Source organism: Astyanax mexicanus, chromosome 13, assembly GCF_023375975.1.
Source record: "Astyanax mexicanus isolate ESR-SI-001 chromosome 13, AstMex3_surface, whole genome shotgun sequence".
Lineage (NCBI taxonomy): Eukaryota > Metazoa > Chordata > Actinopteri > Characiformes > Acestrorhamphidae > Astyanax > Astyanax mexicanus.
This window is the reverse complement of record NC_064420.1, coordinates 36794702-36814052: the sequence shown is the minus strand read 5'-3', so window position 1 is coordinate 36814052 and position 19351 is coordinate 36794702. Positions and strand designations below refer to the sequence as shown.

The window sequence follows — 19351 nt, the reverse complement described above, 5'->3', positions numbered from 1 at the left end:
TACATTAATAGACCTTAACACAGCTAAACATCGGACATCTGTACTTGAGTTAACTTACTGCACGTTCAGTCAGAGACACACTACTTAAATTATTTCAGAGATGCTGAATCTCAAATCTCCTGCCTAACATCTATCAAATTCATACACCCATACTGCACAGCCCTACTGTACTCCTAGATCATTGCTAAATTAGTAAATGAACATTTATTCACAACAGCCAAATTGCTGTCTTCTTCACCTGTGATTGATTTTGAATTAAATGGCTTTAGGGGACATCCTAATGAGCTGATAACTGCAGGAGAGCACTATTGTTTGAGATGTTGTGACAACCATGATAGACTCTGGTCTTTGGACCTTGTCTTTCATGTGTGGTCTGAAGCACACAGTATCCATTTCTTCCACAAAAAAGATCTTGGATACTGATTGTTCTGACCACAATACAAATTGGTCCATCCCATATGCCTCCAAGCACTAAGAAGTGGACACTGCTTCTGGACACAGTTAACACAAGCTTTCTGTTTGTTTGTAAGCCGCCTGTTCTGTTTTAAGTGGCACAAAAGTCAGAGTGACAGCAGCCTATTAAAGCCAAATGGCTGTCCTGTTCATCTGTGGTCAATTTTCAATTGAATGGCTTTAGTGGGAATCCTAATGAGTTATTTACTTGGTTTTGAGAGTGCAGGAGAGCACTGCTGTCTGGGAAGTTGTGCCTGTATATTCAAATGAAGTCTATATTTTTCTCCCTCTGTCTGAGTGGAAAAGCTTCTCTCACAGACGAAAGCTGAGCTGAGAGCAAATGAGACATTAAAAGCTCTTCACGGCAGAAGAAAAAATAAGGGCAGACAGGGAGAGAGGTATTTGTACTACACTGCACTGACTGCTCCTGAGCTGCTGCTGCTGCTTCTTCCAAAGAGTGTTTTTATTTAGATGCAGCCGAACAACCTGCGTCTCCCTCTGTGTCACACGTGGTGGAACAGTCTGGCGGTGCTTTTGATGCAGACAGAAATACAGAATGGTATTTAAAAATGAGTCACGGGTAGAAGCGGTAGGTGCAGCAGCTCGTGGCTGCCGGTACATTTAAAAATTGAGGTGTGTACCAGCTTGGACCACAAAGAGAGTCATAAAAAAAACACACATACATACATTTCTGCACGCTTACGTCTGAAGGAAACTACGGGATATCTCCCGAGCACCCAATGACATGCAATGAGGCATAAAACGGAAGCTTGTTATTGCTCACAGACCTGCTTTACTTTGTCCCACTGGAGAAGAGCAGAGCTGCTGCTTTGGAAAATCTACAAGCCTTCATCTATATAGGGATGTCTCTGTGTGTGTGCGCGTGTGTTTGTGCGCACACACACATGCGCATGTGTGCCTACTGTAAGTGTGAACAACATCAGTGTGGTGGACCATAGAAACATAACACAGATTTGAATTGCATTGTTTGGGGTCACTGAGCACAACACAGCAACACAGAGAGAGGGCTTGGAGTGCATGGGCTATTGAGTTACACCTCAAATGCCAGATAAGCTACATACGTGTGCACGCGTGTGCATATGTTCAGTCCATGCTGAGTAAAATGCTGACTAAAACCCTGCAGAATTTGTTGAAAATGCAATAACGAACCTGCATAACCTGCAAAACAAGTGTTCATATTTCCGCATTTATATTTCTGTAAATCTGCTCATTACATCAAACCAAAGCCAAAAGTTGTACAGATCACACCATTGTATGTTTTCTCAGTTCATGCTAAATCCAATAAATACTGGTTTAAATCCTGCAGAATTTGTCCATAGTACAATAAAGAATGTGCATCACACATTACATTGTCGTTTTTGTACTATTTGTATTTTGTATCTGAAAACAATAGCCCAAAGTTGTTCAGATCACACAGTCACACCTCAAAAAAAACAACCCAAGGAATGTTAACTGATATTCAAACTGAGAATTTTTTTCTTGATGAACAATCAACTGCACTTCATTCTGAGAGAATATAAGTATCTGTATACACTGGCACTAGTCTATCTGGTTGAATGGAAATGATTGCATAAGCAAATTAAGTTCACACAACAGCGTCCTGGTCCTGTTTTGACTGTAAACAGAGCATCATCACCACACTCATTCCAGCTGTGTAAGCCAACAGAAGCAGATGGAGTGAAGTTACTCACCGTGCAGCTGCTGTAGAGGCAGCGGTGGCAGTGTGTTCCCTAGCTAAAACAGTGCGAAGCTCTGGCACTGATGAGCGGCACTCAGCTAGCTCTCCTCTCTCATCACTACTACAGCTCTCAACTCTGCCACACACCTGCTAGCAGCTCGGCGCTCATCCTCCAGTCACTACTTACCCCTTCACAGCTCCTCCTCCAGCCCCCACCCCCTTCTCTCTCTCGCTCTTTCTCTCTCTCTCTCTCGCTCTCTCTCAGAAAGCACACCCCTCCTCCTCTCCCAGCGCCACCGAGAGACTGAGGGCTGCCCATCCGAGGCGTTTGATTTTGCATTCATATTTTGCATTCATCGTGCACTGCCTTAATTAAACACGTCTCCCTGTCAGGCACGGTTGCTCGGGCAACCAAACTCGCTCCCGAAAAGTAAGCCCCCGCCTGTTTAAAAAAAAAAAAAAAAAACTACAATCCTCTAAACGCCTCCTTTTCTTATTCTAACTGTGTCTCTCGCCATCACTCGCTCATATAGCTATTCTGGCACATCCCAGTGGATTAGATCCAATAGGGAAATCTGTACGTTTCCTCTCTTTAGGATTATGGATATGCCAAATTTGAGCTTCTAAAATGAAGGGGAAGTCAAGTGGGATGCAGCAAACTGAATTTAAAAAGAACCAATCTAAAATCAGTCCTCTCTTTTTTTGTCCTTCATGTTCCAAACTATGCATGTTCCATTCTAAAAACGCAGTTGTGTACTTTAAATGGGTTCTTAAGGTTTTCTTCAGTGCTATAAAAAAAAATTATGGGATCATACTCTCTGTAGTGAAAGGAAAGTAAACGAAACATAATAAACCTGTCAATTTGTTTTTATTTGTATTCACTTAAAAATTTGTTTTGTTGTATTGTTATATGTTGTACATAAATATATAATTGCTGAAAGTACTTAAGCTGTTTTTTAGGGGTTCCATCCCAGTGATAATATTTGAACCCAGATAAAAAAAACACTTGTGTGCATCTGTGTTTTATAGCTGTGTACAGAATGCGTAGAAGCGTAGAAGCGAGTTCACTTAAATAATTTTTGTATATAGTATAACTTATTCCCCAATTCTCTCCTACTTGCACAAAGACATGGTTTTGGTTCCTGAAAGGTTTATAAAACTGCCCTGTTACTATTTTAAATTGTGATCATGACTAAGAAGCAGTATCAAATGTGAAATCGACCCCATCGGATTGATATGTGATCCATTTTAATAAGATCAGTATGCGTGACATAGCAATCCAGTATAACGGATCAGTGCAACATTAACGCAAACCGTGCAGTCATTTCGTTATAAATATAGCCCAATGACTCAGTATTGCTAACTCAAAACAGAACTCTCTCACTCCTGCAGTGCATAATGCAGGAACATAAAGTTTATATAACTGTAAAATTCTAGATAGGCAAACTCTATCTTCATGATATACCTGTATATTAAACTTCAACACAGTCCAGAGCAGTATACTTTTTCCTCTGCTGAGACCAGACTCATTTGGTCTGCTTAGGAACAAATGCAGGGCTTGGGTCAATGAGCTATACAAAGAGGTTTTTTGGCTTGCAAATTGAGTCCTGTCTCTAGAGCACACACCAAGCTCTGTGAAAGGAAAAAAAAAACCTTGTAACCATTGCTGTCCTTTTCAAGGCAAAACAAAGCTGCAGCAATGAACAGGCGTATGGGATGTAGGTAGAGCTGTGTATGCCACATTCATAGAGATAACACAGGATTACTGGGCAAGCTCCAGACCAAGTGACAAATGTATTGTAGTAATCACTAGTCTAATCCCCAGTGTCTTTAAAGCTGGTGACGAATGCCCCACATTCATCTTGATTCTCATTCAGAAAGAATCTGCTGAAGACTGTGGTTATAACACATGTTCAAAGATAAAAAGGATGGGGAAAAACGTACTTTACTACTTTAGTGAGATTAAGTATTAATCATGCCATAACTGTGATCAAATAATGTTTCAGATTTTGAGGCTAAAAACACTACTCGTTTGACACAGGCATCATGTCATCATGGACGCCCCTATGTGAGTTAGTACATCCTCAGGGAGGAGGGTCAAGAAAATGTCCATTCTTGGTACTTCTTAAATGAAAAGTCAAAAAGGCAGGAGTATTGTTGCTATAGATCACTAAACCTTTCCTCAGTTTCACTTTCCCAAGAGCTGTAGCATCCTTCTTGCTCTTCACTAGAGATGGACAATAAGAATAAAAACCTCATATTGCAATGTGCTTAAGAGAAAAGACAATTATACTATATGAGTCAATGAGATTTTTCTACACCTATCATCCATTTTGTCAGCTGAGCATAGGTTCAGATTGTAGTTATATACTTATAGACTGTATCGTGGGTTGTTGTGTTCAAAATACCCCTATACTTCAATGTCACACTGCTCAGCCCATTTGTCATTCACAACACTCAGATTCAGGCCAGATGCTGGGTCTAAAATCAGACTGAATTCATTTAGTCTGATCCAGACTTTAGTCTTACACAAAAAGTGGTAAAGATGTAGGGATAAGATTTCTGAAACAACTTTTCTACTGACTTGCACTACACAAGAAACATATCTCAGACAACTCAGAACTCGCCAAGTTCAAATGGTTTCAAGGAGAAAGAGAATATTTTGTAAAGTATTACTTGTACAAAAATCTAAAATAAAATCAATCTTTCACATCTTTAGTAAACTGCAGTGCTTTTTCGGTAATGTTCTCCATACGACAGCTTCTATATCAAATGATCAACTTCATCATTCCGGGTAAAGAGAACTGGCTCTGAAGTCTTGAGAAAATGTGTCATTTCACTTTGACTGTCATCTTTCTCACTAGCCAGAAGGATAGAAAAGACAGTCTGAAACTGTCTGATGCATTACACTCCTGATGCCAAGACAAACTTGCTGTGATCAAGGCTGTAGGGTCTGAGAGCAGTTCAGTAACTTCTGACAAAAAATGCCCAAGGACTACTGTCTAAGTCTGGAGCACAGCCTTCAATAAACATAACTTAAAAACAAAAACAAAAGCATGTGGCTCAGATTTTAAGCTTCAAGGTGCCCTTAAATGGAAAACTGTATGCATCTTGATATCTGGTAGATGAATGGGAGTTACAGTGACCTTACAACACTGCTGTCTTTTTATTAAAAATAACATATCCAAAATGTACACACTCCAAACCAATGTAAAGTTCTTTTTATATTAATCATAAAGTCTTTAAAAGGTAAATGCAAATGCTAGTTACCATTTACATTGTTTGCCTTGTAATCTACCAGCACTCCCACATTTGAGTTTGATTCCCAGTCAGGGAATGCCTATTTTTAAGGGGGCGTGGTTGCTCAGTAGTTACAGCAATCTGCCACTGTTGAGCCTTTGAGCAAGCCCCTTAATACTCCCCGGGTGCCACAGCCATTAGTCAACAAAATTGATTATAAAATTGTCACTGTTGATTCATCATAAATTTGTAATTTAAATGCTTTACTCAAGTTGCTGGGGACAGAAATGCAGTAGGGAGAAGGTACAGACTGCACACTTTATTCATAATTGAATATTATCAAACACAACAGATCCAGAACCTGGATTTAGCTAAGCAAATGACGTGGGTTTGCTGCAGTTGGTCAGGTCTAGATTCATGTGCTGGAAAAAATTAGGCCAGCTGACTACCTGAATATACTGAATATAGACCAGGTTATTCCATCAATGGATTTTTTTTTTCCCTGATGGCACGACCATATTCCAAGATGACAATGTCAGGATTCATGGGTCTGGAATTGTGAAAGAGTGGTTCAGGGAGCATGAGATCATTTTCACACATGGATTGTTCACCACAGAGTCCAGACCTTAACCTCATTGAGAATATTTGGGATGTGCTATAGAAGACTTTGTGCAGCGGTCAGACTCTACAATCAATCATTTTTTTGGCCAGGCAGTGTATGTACTCAATAAAAAAGCAACAAGCTCCACATTTAAATGTCTTCTTTGCATTTAATGGATATTTAAATTCACATTTTGCTGTTTCTGTTGTTTTCAAGTGATTGACAAGTGAGAGTTATACTATTATATTAATGCAGAGACTAGACAACAGGCTTGGATAGGAAAACATGAAATAATAATCATTGACTAATCAAAATAATCTACAGATTAGACAACTAACAAAATAATCATGACTTTCAGCCCCACTTCTAAATGTGCTAAAAAGTTTAGAGTTACTAATTTCAAGGCAATTTTAGAGAAACCTGTTTTCTGGCCAATTTTTAAAAACCAGTTTGTTTATTTGGACTGTGGAAGCAAACTGGAGTCCATTAAAAAAACCCAAACCAGTAGTGGCCAGTGAAGAGAGCGGGTGCTAGGCTCTTTATAATAAAAAGCTATCCTATTCTATGTAATCAAATATGATCTAATTAAATCATGAATTGATGTTTTCTTCTGTTTATACCGACATGCCACATGTGAATGGATAAGTATGATGTTCCATGATTTATGATTCCTTCATCTTCAGGATTGGGTGTTTGGGAGTTCAGATTTTCTGCCCGATGCCCGACCCAAACTCGGCCCGGGCCAGGTGAGTAGTTTTTTTTTTTTTTTTTATTCTAATTTTATCATCTATTAAGCAACAAATTAAACTGTGTTTTAAAAGTAAAGCTGTATAATTTAGAAATGTTAGAATCTTGCAGCTCTGGACCCACACGGTGAGCTGCTCTACTTTTCCACATTATGCACTTGACTTGTAGCGCTGTGTGTAGCTGTTTCTTTTTCTATTTTTCTTAAATAAAAGGTCTGTGCTTTTTCAGTGTTGCAATGTTAATTAACATTATTCTAAACAGATTTCACTCATTCAAACAGCACAAAATGTGTTTAAAAAAACTAATTTTTAATGCTCTATTTCCAAAAAAAATTTGGGTTTAAATGTTGGGCTCATAAGAGTATATGGGGAGGGTCGGGTTGGGCAAAACCTGCATGGGCTAGGGCCAGGTTGGGCTGGATTTTTTTGGGCCTGATATAAGCTCTAATTGACTGTGCCTCATTTATTAAATTTGGATGGGGAGGATTTCAGCTAGAGTTGTTTTTTTAGCTAGCTTGACTGCTAGCATGACTGCTGGTCATGATGATTACCACTCACTATGCTGTCCACTGTGGGTGATGATGCCTTTTATGATGTCCATCTGGCACCCTCTACCAGGACTCACTTGAATCTGATAAGTAGCCTTGCCATATACTTGATGACCTGACCTGTGTTTGACCTCACTTACAAGATAAAACCATAAAACTTACTAAGGTGGGAGTGTTCCCAGGCCATTCACCAAGGTAACACTTCATGATCAGTTTACATACTGCTAACACCTTATTTCCTACATTTGTATGTACATTTGTTTCTTAGAATTTGACATTCAGGTCACATTTTTTTTTCATTTTAGATAGCCCTACCCTACATTGTGTACATGTAGTATTAGGTTTTTATCTCTGTAGTAGAAGGCACTGGTATGCGACTGATAGACTAAAACCCTGCAGGCTTTTATTTCCTTTCTTTAGCTTAGCTTTGACTGGAATGGCCACTGTTCATCACAATGCAGCAGTGTGAAGCCTTGCTGAGAACCCATTCCCCCCACAGAGTGCTTCAACACAGATCCAGGTGTACTGCTAGATTCAAATTATACGTCCAACTGGCTCAGAATACATGAATAATAATGCGACAATTCAAAGTTGGGCACAGCACCACCCTAGCAGGGGAGACGGCTAATCTGAAAGTAGTTCAGCGATTACCTTCCCTCCTCCTGTCTGTGAAACTACACAACAGCTGAGCAGGGCTCTGCCTGTGCGTGGTCTTAGACTTATAACCCTAACAGCCCCCTAGTGGTCTCACACATTCCAACCCGATTTAGCCCCCCCACTCATCTCTCTGTCCCTTTTTTGTCTCCCTTACCATCCCTCTCTCATGGGCCCCCTACCATCTCCTCCCAGGGTTCGTGCCATGTAGCCCTAAACATGGCATTAGTCAGTCCAACACTAGCCCTCTCAGCCCCTCTCAGAGTCATGCCTAAAATATTGAGCCAACTGGATCCAAACACAAAAACAATCCTATTGACCCTTTCCCCTGTGAAGGAGTAAGCTAAACACATTCGACAAACTTTAGCCATAGAGAAATTTGACAGTACGGGTGTACAGGTGATATTGGGTGTACACCATATCTAATATACACCGATATTCATGTGAAACACAAAAAATTCAGCTTTTAGTTTAAGCTTCTCAAAGATTTTTTTGGCACATAGGCTGGGAAAAAGTAGTGCACCCAAACAAAGTAGTAGTTCAATGTGTGTGTGTGTGTGTGTGTTCTCTGTGGACCTCTACCTCGCTCTGCCTCCAGCCTAGTTGAGTCACAAGAGCACAGCATACATCTCTGTTGCTGCACACAAGTACTGCAATTTGGCCTTGTTGTTATTCACAATGTTATTGCAGCTCTCAAAGTGTATATTCAGAAATCTCGTATTACAATAACAATAAAAATCTTTATCTATCTTACAGCCATAATCAATATATTGATGAATAACTGTGAAACTGTATCATCAGAAAATTCTGAAACTGCAGCCACGATTTATAACACAAAACATCCTTTTCAAAGTCTAAACATGTGCTGATGCACAAGAAATCATTAGTGGTGGGTATTAGAGGTCACGTTAACCAAACAGATGGAATAATCTGAGGGCCATCCATCATTTTGACAGATTACAACACTGAGGATTTACCCTGATTTTAAGTCATTCGCACACTTGTTCAGTAGGTGGAGGATCTGCATATAAATGAGGTGTTTTCTAGTATTGTCTTTGATCTAATGTGCATAACCTCATTGTCTAAAAAATGAAAATTTAATTCACAGGTAATAGAAAACTGACAGAATTTTTAAGATCCTGTTCATCAAAATGGCAAGCAATTAGAAAATCTGAAGCAACATCTGGTGAGCATGTCTCTTCTACACAGGATGATTTTTGAATTAAGTACTGACTAAAATAGATTGGTGTCTTACAATTTTGTCATGCCAAAACTAAAGGCCGGCAGATTGGTGGTCAAACTTGCAATTTTTGCAATTGATTAATTAATTAATTTATGTACTGCTACCCCATGACTTTTGTCAGGTCAGTTTTACATAACATGTTAGTCTCACCAAGGATTACATATGCAGTAGAATGCCCTTTTTTTTCACAGATATTGACAAATTCCACAGAACCTAAGAGCTGGATGACTTTTGGACCAGGCAAAATATTGGACAGGCCCTGTTTTTTACAGTGTCGACTGATGGTGTGTGCTGAAGCAGTATCTCTAGGACAGGCAGGTCCTGAGGTGTAAAAGAGTGCAGTGTGATTATGTAATTCTACACATATCAAATATTCAGGTGCAGGCAGTCAATAACTCAAATTTGTCTCAACTGAGCAGCAAGAATTTATCGATCCTCAGGAGGTCTGACAGCAGCTAAGAAGAAGTAGCCTAGTTCTAGTATACGTTCTAATTAGGGCAGCATCGAATTGCAGCCAACTGTGATAGCAGTATGAAAAGGCTTACACATTCAATACAGATTAGCATTAGATAACAGAAGTTAAAAATTCATATATGTCTCGATGTACTGTAGATTAAACACAAATTAAATATGCTGCACATAAGATAAAAAGGTCACATTCTCTACAACAGAAGTTACCGAAGACATGAACACACACGATGTTCCTCTTTCTTTTTCCCTTCAAAGGAAAGTGCAATTCATTATCAGCTGTGGCCTAATGAGCAAGGGCAAGAGCTGGTCTCAAGCAGAGTGAGATTCTCCAGCGAGATCCAATCCAAACCAACACTTACTGCACGGCTAGAGCTGGAACTCATCCATCTCTCACTCTGAGCTGACCGCCCACTCTCTGAGAAAGTGCGAACCCAAATGACCCACCTCAGAATGGGGGGAGAGAGGGAGAAAGAGACAGAGAAAGCGGGAATGAAAGAGAGAGAGAAAAGGACACAGATGGGCAAGGGTGGTGTATTACAGTCCCCAGACGAATTGGGTTGTCCATGAGCACAAAGGTACACAAGCTTAATTCTAATACCCTGAGATCCTTCTGTGGCCACAACACATGACATTTTCACGGTCTTTTGGTGGCACAGACAGAAGTCTATGTATGGTCAGTTCTGACAAATTTGGTTATTATGATCAGTCACACTTCAAAAAAATATGGAATTTTACACAGAATTACAGTTATCTTGTCAAAGAAAAGGTGCAAGTATAAAAAAAGCTCAACATCATGCTATGGATTTCCCCCCCAAAGCCGGTACACATCATAATCTTAAAAGCAATAAAAATCAGACTAAGATTAACGCTAAAACTAGAATAAACCCTGTCCAATGTTGACGTACCACTGATCACTGATTATCACAGAGTCAATCTTCAAGTCTATGCAGAAATCTTTTAGTAATAATGCTTTACTTTAGTTAAAGGGTGAAGATTGAGGAGGACATGGATATAAAGAATTGGTGGTTCACTGAAATGCTAGTGCTGTTTTAGAGATGTGTTTCAAAACTAATTCAATCTCTTTACCTTTTTTAAATGTACTTACTGCCTATCTGTCCTGCCCGACACTGATGGAAGTTTGATTTTTGAAGTCTCCAGCAAATGAAATTGGAAAAAAGTTGTCACCCTCTATTACAGATTACATTTGAGTTTTGGGTGGGTGAGTTTTGGTTTTACCCAAGATTTCTTTCTTCAGTTTTTAGAGTTTTTTTTCTTTGCCACAGTCACAACTGACGTGGTTACTGACGGTTTTGTGTTTAATGTTCTAATATTTTGTCTCTGTAAATTCTGTAAAGCTGCAACATCAGCTATAAAAAGTACTATACTAATTGATTAAATTTGATTTAGTCAATATACAAGAAACTGCCCCTAGTATACCCCTGGTATTGATCACAGATGTTTCACTTGGTATAGGTATTGAAATAAACAATCTATGATCAGGCGCCTAGCCAGCATTACATCACCACACTCGGGACCAAAATTCTCATTCTCCATAACAGGATATATTACATGATCAATAGTGCTGGGAGCGATACTGTAATCTCTGCGTGCTTGTGGAGCCGAAACACTTCAAACTGCTTTGGGGCCCGAAGGTGTTCTGATAGAATACACCCAAATGCAAGATCTCAGATGATGAAACAGATATTGACCATTATCAAAAGCAGTGGCTCAGGGCGAAAGCATGGTTAAGGCTGATTGATTGCTTTGTCATGTGTAGAAGGTGTTTGCGCTCTGTCACTTGCTGCGTTTCCCCAGGCTGTCTTCGCTGCACATCACTTTACTGCCCGGCTGTGCCATTTGCCACATATCACAACCATTACCCTTATAGCTATCTCAGCACGAGCATGTGTCCGCTGAGATTGGAGCCATGCCCTATAAAACATGTATTAAATAACACACACACACAGGAAAATACAGACATAAACAGAGAAGCATCTCTCTCTCTCCCACTGTCTCTGTCTCTCTCTCATCCATCATTGGTTGTATGGCAACAGAGGAGCTTGAGGGCAAAGATGATAGATGTCGTACATTAGGCTCAGAGAGCATCATTTAAAGTACTGTGTCCTCCGCCATGTGCACTTGTGGACCGTCTGCACTTTCTGCACTCTGCTCTCTACTTGAACAAAAAAAATCCACCTTGAGCTACAGCCACTCAGAACAAAACATGCAAGAAACAACAAAACAGGCCTGGAAAGAGAGCAACTGGCCAACATTCAAAGCTAAAGATCTGCCGGAATACATCTAAACCCTGTTATAAAGGGGACTCTAAAAATAAATGGCAAACAAGTTGTGATGGACCAAAATGAAAAATATTGTCTGACACCCAAACCGAAATGCCAAACCTGGACCAAAAAAAAAAAGAAAAATTAACTGAAAAGATTTTTCTTTCTACAAAAATGTAGTGACTTGAAATAAAATATATTATTATAAAACAATATATTATTTAATTGATTATTTTCAGTTATTCCGGTTTCAGCAAACAGAACAATCAGTCATAAAGAAGGAAAGAAAAAAAAGAACAAAACATATTAGAGACAACTGTTACCATAAGTATGCTTATAAGTAAAAAAAAATAATAATAATAATAAATAAATAAGTGTTTCTGGTGAAACACATGCTTGTGAAATTTGGTCTTCATACACCATGTAAACATTACCATGTACTGCAATTAATGAGGTTAAAACTTTAGCTTTATGCATTTACACCTGGTAGTAAAATGCGCCTCTGTTTATTCGGCCTGAAATTGGATAGCTGTGTGGATGGAACAGGCAAATGGTTATTTTAATTAGGTTTTAGTTACTGAATGTACACAGGGGAGATACATGTATTTACACTGCATACACTGGGCCTGAATGGATTTACTTCTGCATTGTATGTGACTTGGCCTTATTCAGATATAATTCTGATCCTATTCAAGACATGACATGACTAGGTGTAAAGAGGGGGTATATTCACCCTTCCTATGAAACCTAGGAAAAGTCAGTTTCTGTTTACCTAATATAAAGAAGGCCTCAATAAGGTACTTCAACATCTCATTATATGAGAGTGTTATGAAAAGTGTGTGGTTTGTTTTTATGGCTTCCTAGGAAATATTTTGACACCTCTACAATCACAGCACTTCAATGATCAGTGATCAAATTCGACACGCAGTAAAAACACTGTGTTGGAGTGATTGAATGAGCTGTCGCTCTCCTCCCGACACTGCTATGTGCACCAGCTGCCAGTAGTTTTCATTATGCATTAGTAAATGCAGATGCTCCTCTTGAATAAAGTAACATCTGGTTTTCCTCACACCCACTCGCTCTCAGTGCACACTGCTCCTCCTGGAGATGGCCCACTTGTTACTGTGCAACTATATCATCATGGGAAATCACTGGGGTGCGTGCGAGCTCGCACTATGGGTGTTGGCACGTGTACGTGTGTTTGCATGCATGTATTGGCATGTGTGCTAATATGATTGGTACACACACAGGGAAATTTGCATTTGTTGGTGTTTGTGTGTGTGTGTGTGTCTGTGTATTCTGTTTGAAGTGTCATGACTGATTCTGTACACAGCAGTGCTCTGATACAGACTAAGGCTGTGCAAAAAACTGGCAATACAGGAGTTATGATTGAGTATTGCAATATACTGAAATACTGTGAGCATGGGGATATATTGCTATTGTATAAGTTTAAGTATTGTATAAGTATAAGTATAAGTTTACTTTGTATTCCATGGAAACAGCAGGACCTAATGACAGGGTACAACACTGCTATCTAAAGGGCAGTGTTTAAACACAACACTAAATAAACCACAACCTTTATATTAATTAATAATTGAAAATCAATACTTCTCTTGCAATATTGAAAATCAATGTAGTGTTGCAAGACAAAATATTACGATACTTTGATATCAATATTTTCTTACATCTCTATTACAGATTCCACTCACAAATCACAAATAGTCAGGGCAAGGCACAGAAAGCTTTAGGCAGATTAAAGGTGCTTTATACAATTCTGGACAATGACTGTTGATTTTTGAACAGCAAAACAAACACGCATAATTATATTCTCATGCTTCAGTTACACCCAAAAGAGAAATTGTTAAAATAAGAGGAATATAAAGATGATATAAAATACAATAAAATAAAATCTAATAAAACAGACATCAAGATAAATTCACTGCATTCCTTGCAGTGATGGGTTAGCAAACTGTTGCTAAAATAGCTGCCTATGTGAACCAGTTATGATTATTCATCATAAACATCCGCAAACTAAAAACAATACTAATCTAAAGGTCTCAACAATATCTTCTCATCTCTTTTCTTTCTGACCCTACGTTTTCTCTATCCTGTACATTAGCATGAACCCGACTCCCTGTTGCTGACTAAATTGTGTGGCTCAGTTTGAGCCACTTTGTTTGTTTCCTATTTACAGAACCAGGGGTGAATAGGAATACTGGATTATTTTCCAGAACACAGACCAGAGAACTGTAAGAAAACAGTGAATTTCTTAATTTAGAAAAAAGTTTATTGTATTGAAATCGTATACAGCACCTTTAAGGGTAAACAGAGGAGAAAAAAATTCTCAGAATATGCTGCTTAAAATTTAAGTATGTGTTTTATTAGAAAAGAAAATGTTTTTTGAAACACTTTACATCCCAATAGCATTTTATAAATCAAATAATGTGACAATTAACAAATTATAATTATACATGCAAGAGGACTGTATAAATTTGTCTTGTCATTTAATTTGCAGTGACTGGGGTATTCACTTTAACCAAATGAAATGACTGACCAAAATACTTACCTGTCTAACTGAGCTAGGTTGACAAAAATAGCAGAGAAAGATACAGTCATACAGAGGTTGAATAAAGCAAATGGAACCACTTTATGTTTTCTACAAATTCACCTACACCAGCTTTATTTTTATTTTATACTGCATCTGCCAACATGTTAAAGATGAAAAAGAAGAAGCAAATATTTCTACAGTGTTGTATTTCCCGTAGGGTTTGACTTGTTGCTTTGCCGTCATGGTGTTGTCCTGCTTATGGCTGCATGTGATCTAGACAGGTTCATGTTTGGATGAACAGTCTGCAAGCGTTAGGCACTAGCTTGTCACTTTAATGCTATATTTAGTCAGAGAGTGGCATGCAGGAGACACATACAGTCAGTCTGGCTGATTAAGTGTGACAGCTCTATGCTCCCTCCATTAAACTCTTCATACTGAACGCACACGCATGCACACGCACGCGCACACACACACACAAGGGACAGACTACGAATACTATATATATATTATAGTTTTTATTATATAGTATACTATAATATTATAGTATATATTATATACTATATATAGTGTATGAATTGCATTTTCAACAGGAAAATTTCATAAGATTCTCTGGAGTAGATAAGCATATGTACCATACTATTGGTACCATTCTCAATGCCAAGTGTGTGCTAGTTTGGTACAGATCTAATAGTTCATAACAAACCATATTTAATGTACCATATTTGTTATATATCTGACATATCACATCTGTCTATTTTAAATGGAAATTAAGGAGGTATAAGGGAGGGCACCTGAGGTAGGAGAGTGTTTTTTCACGGTGACGATCGAGGTAGAAGGGGGAGGTGTGATATATAATAAGTATATAAATATTATTTTCCCTCGACCCGCTGGTGCATGGGGAAGCAATTTAAACTCAAGACGTTTTCAACGTGGTTAAAGGTCACTACACTTTTATTAAAGCTTCAGGGACAACAAGCATTCTGGCCTTTAAATACAGCAAGATGAGTCATGCTTAGAATGACCAGTAACATCAATGAAAAAGGTCAAACAATATACATCTGAAAATGGGTTAAAAAGCTGATAGATCAATAAATATAGCACATGTAAACTAACTTCATTTTAAATAGTTTAGTATTCCATCTGTGAAACATTATAGAGGCATTGTTAATGCTTGTGGACTTGGATGCCCAATATGGTATGGATTCAGTGATCTATTGATAGGTTATGAGGGCATAATAAAAACTGCAGTTAAGCCAACCACACACATTTCTTGGAATCTATCCGTGATATAGAATCTTGTACCATCATAAATAGTATTAGACTATTGGACTGTATAAAATTCCCATAACTTAAAAACACAGAAATTTGGGATTAAATTTCAAGTAGACTTTTTGTAATTACACACTTAGTTCATATGTGTAAAATCATCATCAAAATAAGAGACCAACTAAAATTGGTGAGTTTCTTTGATTTTACCAAATTAAAAACCTCTAGAACATAATAAAGAGGAAGATGGATGATCACAAGCCATCAAACCAAGCTGAACTGCTTGAATTTTTGCACCAGGAGTGTCAAAGTTATCCAAAAGCAGTGTGTAAGACTGGTGGAGAAGAACATGCTAAGATACATGAACTGTGATTAAACCAGGGATATTCCACCAAATACTGATACTGAACCCTTAAAACGTTATGAATATGATTGTGGAAATGTCATCAGTCACAGGCCAAATATTGTTACATTTAGAAATTTGCAGTTATCAAAGTTCACTACAAACACCTAGATGTGTGTTTGCTCCTCCCTCATTACCTAAGATGAATGGAAGGTGACTTGTGTGGACTTTTTTCCCAAAATGCACTGGCAGAGGATAAAGTACCTACTTGCTAGTTATACATTTTCAAAATAGTACTAGTGTGTGATCAAATTTTTAAGTTTTAAGTTAATAATTTGAAGTCAAACTTACCAAGTCTGAACTGGCCAAGTACAGGAGTCCAAACTCATATTGAGAAATGGCCTTAGTTTTACATCTATTTAAAAAAGCCCAAACAAACCAAAGTTAACCACTAAGGCCAATCGGAGCATAACCAAGAGTGGATGTGGTCATTTCAGCCTAGAAAATAACTGTGTACAGCAGTAAGCATCTTTCACCTCAGCCAGTGCTGTCAGACTCCACTGACTCTCCAAATGGCCATCTGGGAGAACAGGTTTGCTCCTTAATGGCTCGCTCCGTCTTATTTAGAGGCTTTCACATTCATCTCAGTCTGGTGGAGGAACTTCTGCCTGTCTTAAGCTGCTGTGTTATTATGAAAAAGTTTTCTTCTCACTTCCTTTTGCCATCATTGTATGCCAATTGAAAACCAAATAGATTTTTGGGTATCAGTTACACAAGAAAAAAAAATCACACACATTTAGTTTCCTAAAGAACCTTTCAATTGAATGTTCTTACAAGAAAAATGTTTGAAAATGAGGTGTCTAAAGACTCTTTTCAAGTTTAAAGTTACTTCCACACAACGTAAGGTACTGGTTATCAGCCTTTTGCCTTACATATTTCTAAGTGTATAGTTAACAGACACACATGAAACTATGAACACCATGCCTAATACCAGTCATAGGCAGAAGGGGTGTAGAGTACCCCAGCATTAAGCTGTGGAGCAGTGGAATTGTGCTCTCTGGAATGATGATGGGTGCTCCATCCAATACTATTGGGATGAGTTTGGGAGTTGAGTATGAGGTTGGGTGGTGAACATTAAACAACATAACCTGCCACTATGACCAGAAGATCACCAGATCTAATCCTGTTTATGTAGCTTGCCTGTGATTCTACTTGGCAATGCTGCATCAGCAGCAGTTTGAAAAGAGGCGGTGGATGACTCCACATGTATCGGAGGAGGCATGTGCTAGTCTTCACCCTCCTGGTGTTGGGGATCACTAGTGATAGGGGTCCTAATGAGTGGGGTGGGTAATTGGCCAGATAAATTGGGAGAAAATTCGCACAGTAATGCCCCCAAATCAAGGAGAAAGCCTTCCCTGGACATAAGACAGTTACGCCAATAAAAGTAGGATTAGCAGGACTTTTTTTATTTCCTTAATTACAGAAGAAGCAATGAATAAGCAAGTGTCTCAGTACTTTTTCCACACAGTATAATGGTAAATGCACAATTTGACAGCTAGCACTAAAGTGGCGTTTACAATTTGGTCTCTGTCTTCAAAAAACATTCAAACACAACAATTATCTAAAACCTCCTATTAATAAAGACCACCTTTGTCTTGTTTTATCCCAAACACCTTGCAAACGTCTGCATGCATTATGTTTAATTATGTTCTCCTCTGAGGTTGAAACCAGAATAAGTTTCAGTTGATTTTCTTGTGGGAATAAAGGCTTAATAAATAAACAAAAGAAAGAACGCTTCACTTCAAAGTATCACCTGCATTTTACCATAAGCCCATTTCTTTTTAAGTGTTAATGAACGACCACTATCACTCCATGCAGCTCTAGCCAGGCGTATTTGGTAGTGTTCGCAGCCGCTGAATCAAAGCAAGGAATGTCTCTTTGATGTTGGGGAAGCAATAAAGCAACAGGAGAGACACTTGATTGCTTGCAAATATCACTTCTGAATGTCATGGCCGCCTGTTCATGGCCACAGGTTAGCCTAAAGATTAATGGGTCTCCACTGCTGAAGACCACTGAGTTAATGGAAAAGGTGCTGGAAAAAACAGCATGTAGTATTGTTGCTTCTATGCTTGCATATGAGACAGTCATTGTCTGCTCCTCAAGAGGTCCTGTGAGATGAGGGTAGAGGGAATGCAGGACCACCAGCCTGTAATCTTCAAGATATGCTGTGGGCTAAGCGCTCCTGGATTTAAGGTTAGTTCTGGTATTACTATACTATTAGCCATCATAAGATTCTTCTTTATGGAGCTTTTGGATGGAAACGCACACCTATAACATAAATACAATCATTTGTTGGAATCATTTAAAACCTTGTATCTTCAGTATTGCTGTTTTTAACTTTGACATTATGTGAATCATACAGTAATTCCCTACATTGTGCAGAAATAACATGATAAATGAACCAGTAAAAATGTTCCAAATAAGCCTGCCACAAAAATTACATTTTTGACTTATTGTATAAGAAATTATGTGGTTTTTGCCGCCCCCTATTTTGCCCAACTTGAATGAACTTGTAGGTCTAATAATTTTTTTTTGTTGCTATGTTCAGACTCATTTTTTTCTATGCTTTTTATGCTTTTGTCATTAGATCAATGGCATAAAAATACTTATTCTAAATATAAACAATCGTAAGAATAATAATGTTTATAAAAGGAAAATAATTTATAATTTTGGCCAATATTGTCCAAATTAAGTCATTGTAAATCGTCTAGAATTAAAAGCTTCTACTCACTTTTACTGAAAGTTAATAAGTTTTTTTTCCTTCTCCAGTAAACATGTCGCTTTGTAGGTACATAATTTTTTCATGACCGTAACAGAATGTATTTTGAAAAGGACACTCGGGGATTACTGTTGGATCCATCTGTTGTCAAGCTTTAACCTAAAGAATGGCAAGTCTGGAACTAATGACTATCTGTGACATTCAAGACTGTCTCTGTCCAGCAGCGCCTGCCGGACTCCATTAATTAAACTCTCACTCTCACTTCCTGTCCGATATCACACTGAGAAAAGGCTAAATATAGAGAGGCCTGAATTTAGTGGGGGAAAAAGACAACGAGGAAAAGAAAATATCCAACTGCACTGAAAATTCATTACAACCATAATTGGCAAGATTTTAGAAGAATGATTTTGTACACAAAGCCATTTAGCACCATACTGTGAATTCACAATGAATAAACAGCAATTTATTCAGCTTCTAC

General features: G+C 38.4%; 1 protein-coding gene across 12 annotated transcripts in view; it reads right to left on the bottom strand.

The window, feature by feature from the left end:
- rap1gapa (RAP1 GTPase activating protein a) overlaps positions 1-19351 on the bottom strand; it is a 139474-nt gene that overhangs the window by 53996 nt on the left and 66127 nt on the right. Inside the window, exon 1 of one of the 12 annotated variants that reach the window (XM_007246302.4) lies at positions 2166-2315. The exons of the other annotated variants lie outside the window; for them this stretch is intronic. The gene's annotated coding sequence lies outside the window, so the exon portion shown is untranslated. Of the gene's footprint in view, positions 1-2165; positions 2316-19351 lie in introns of those variants that run through there. 12 annotated transcript variants of the gene reach the window in all.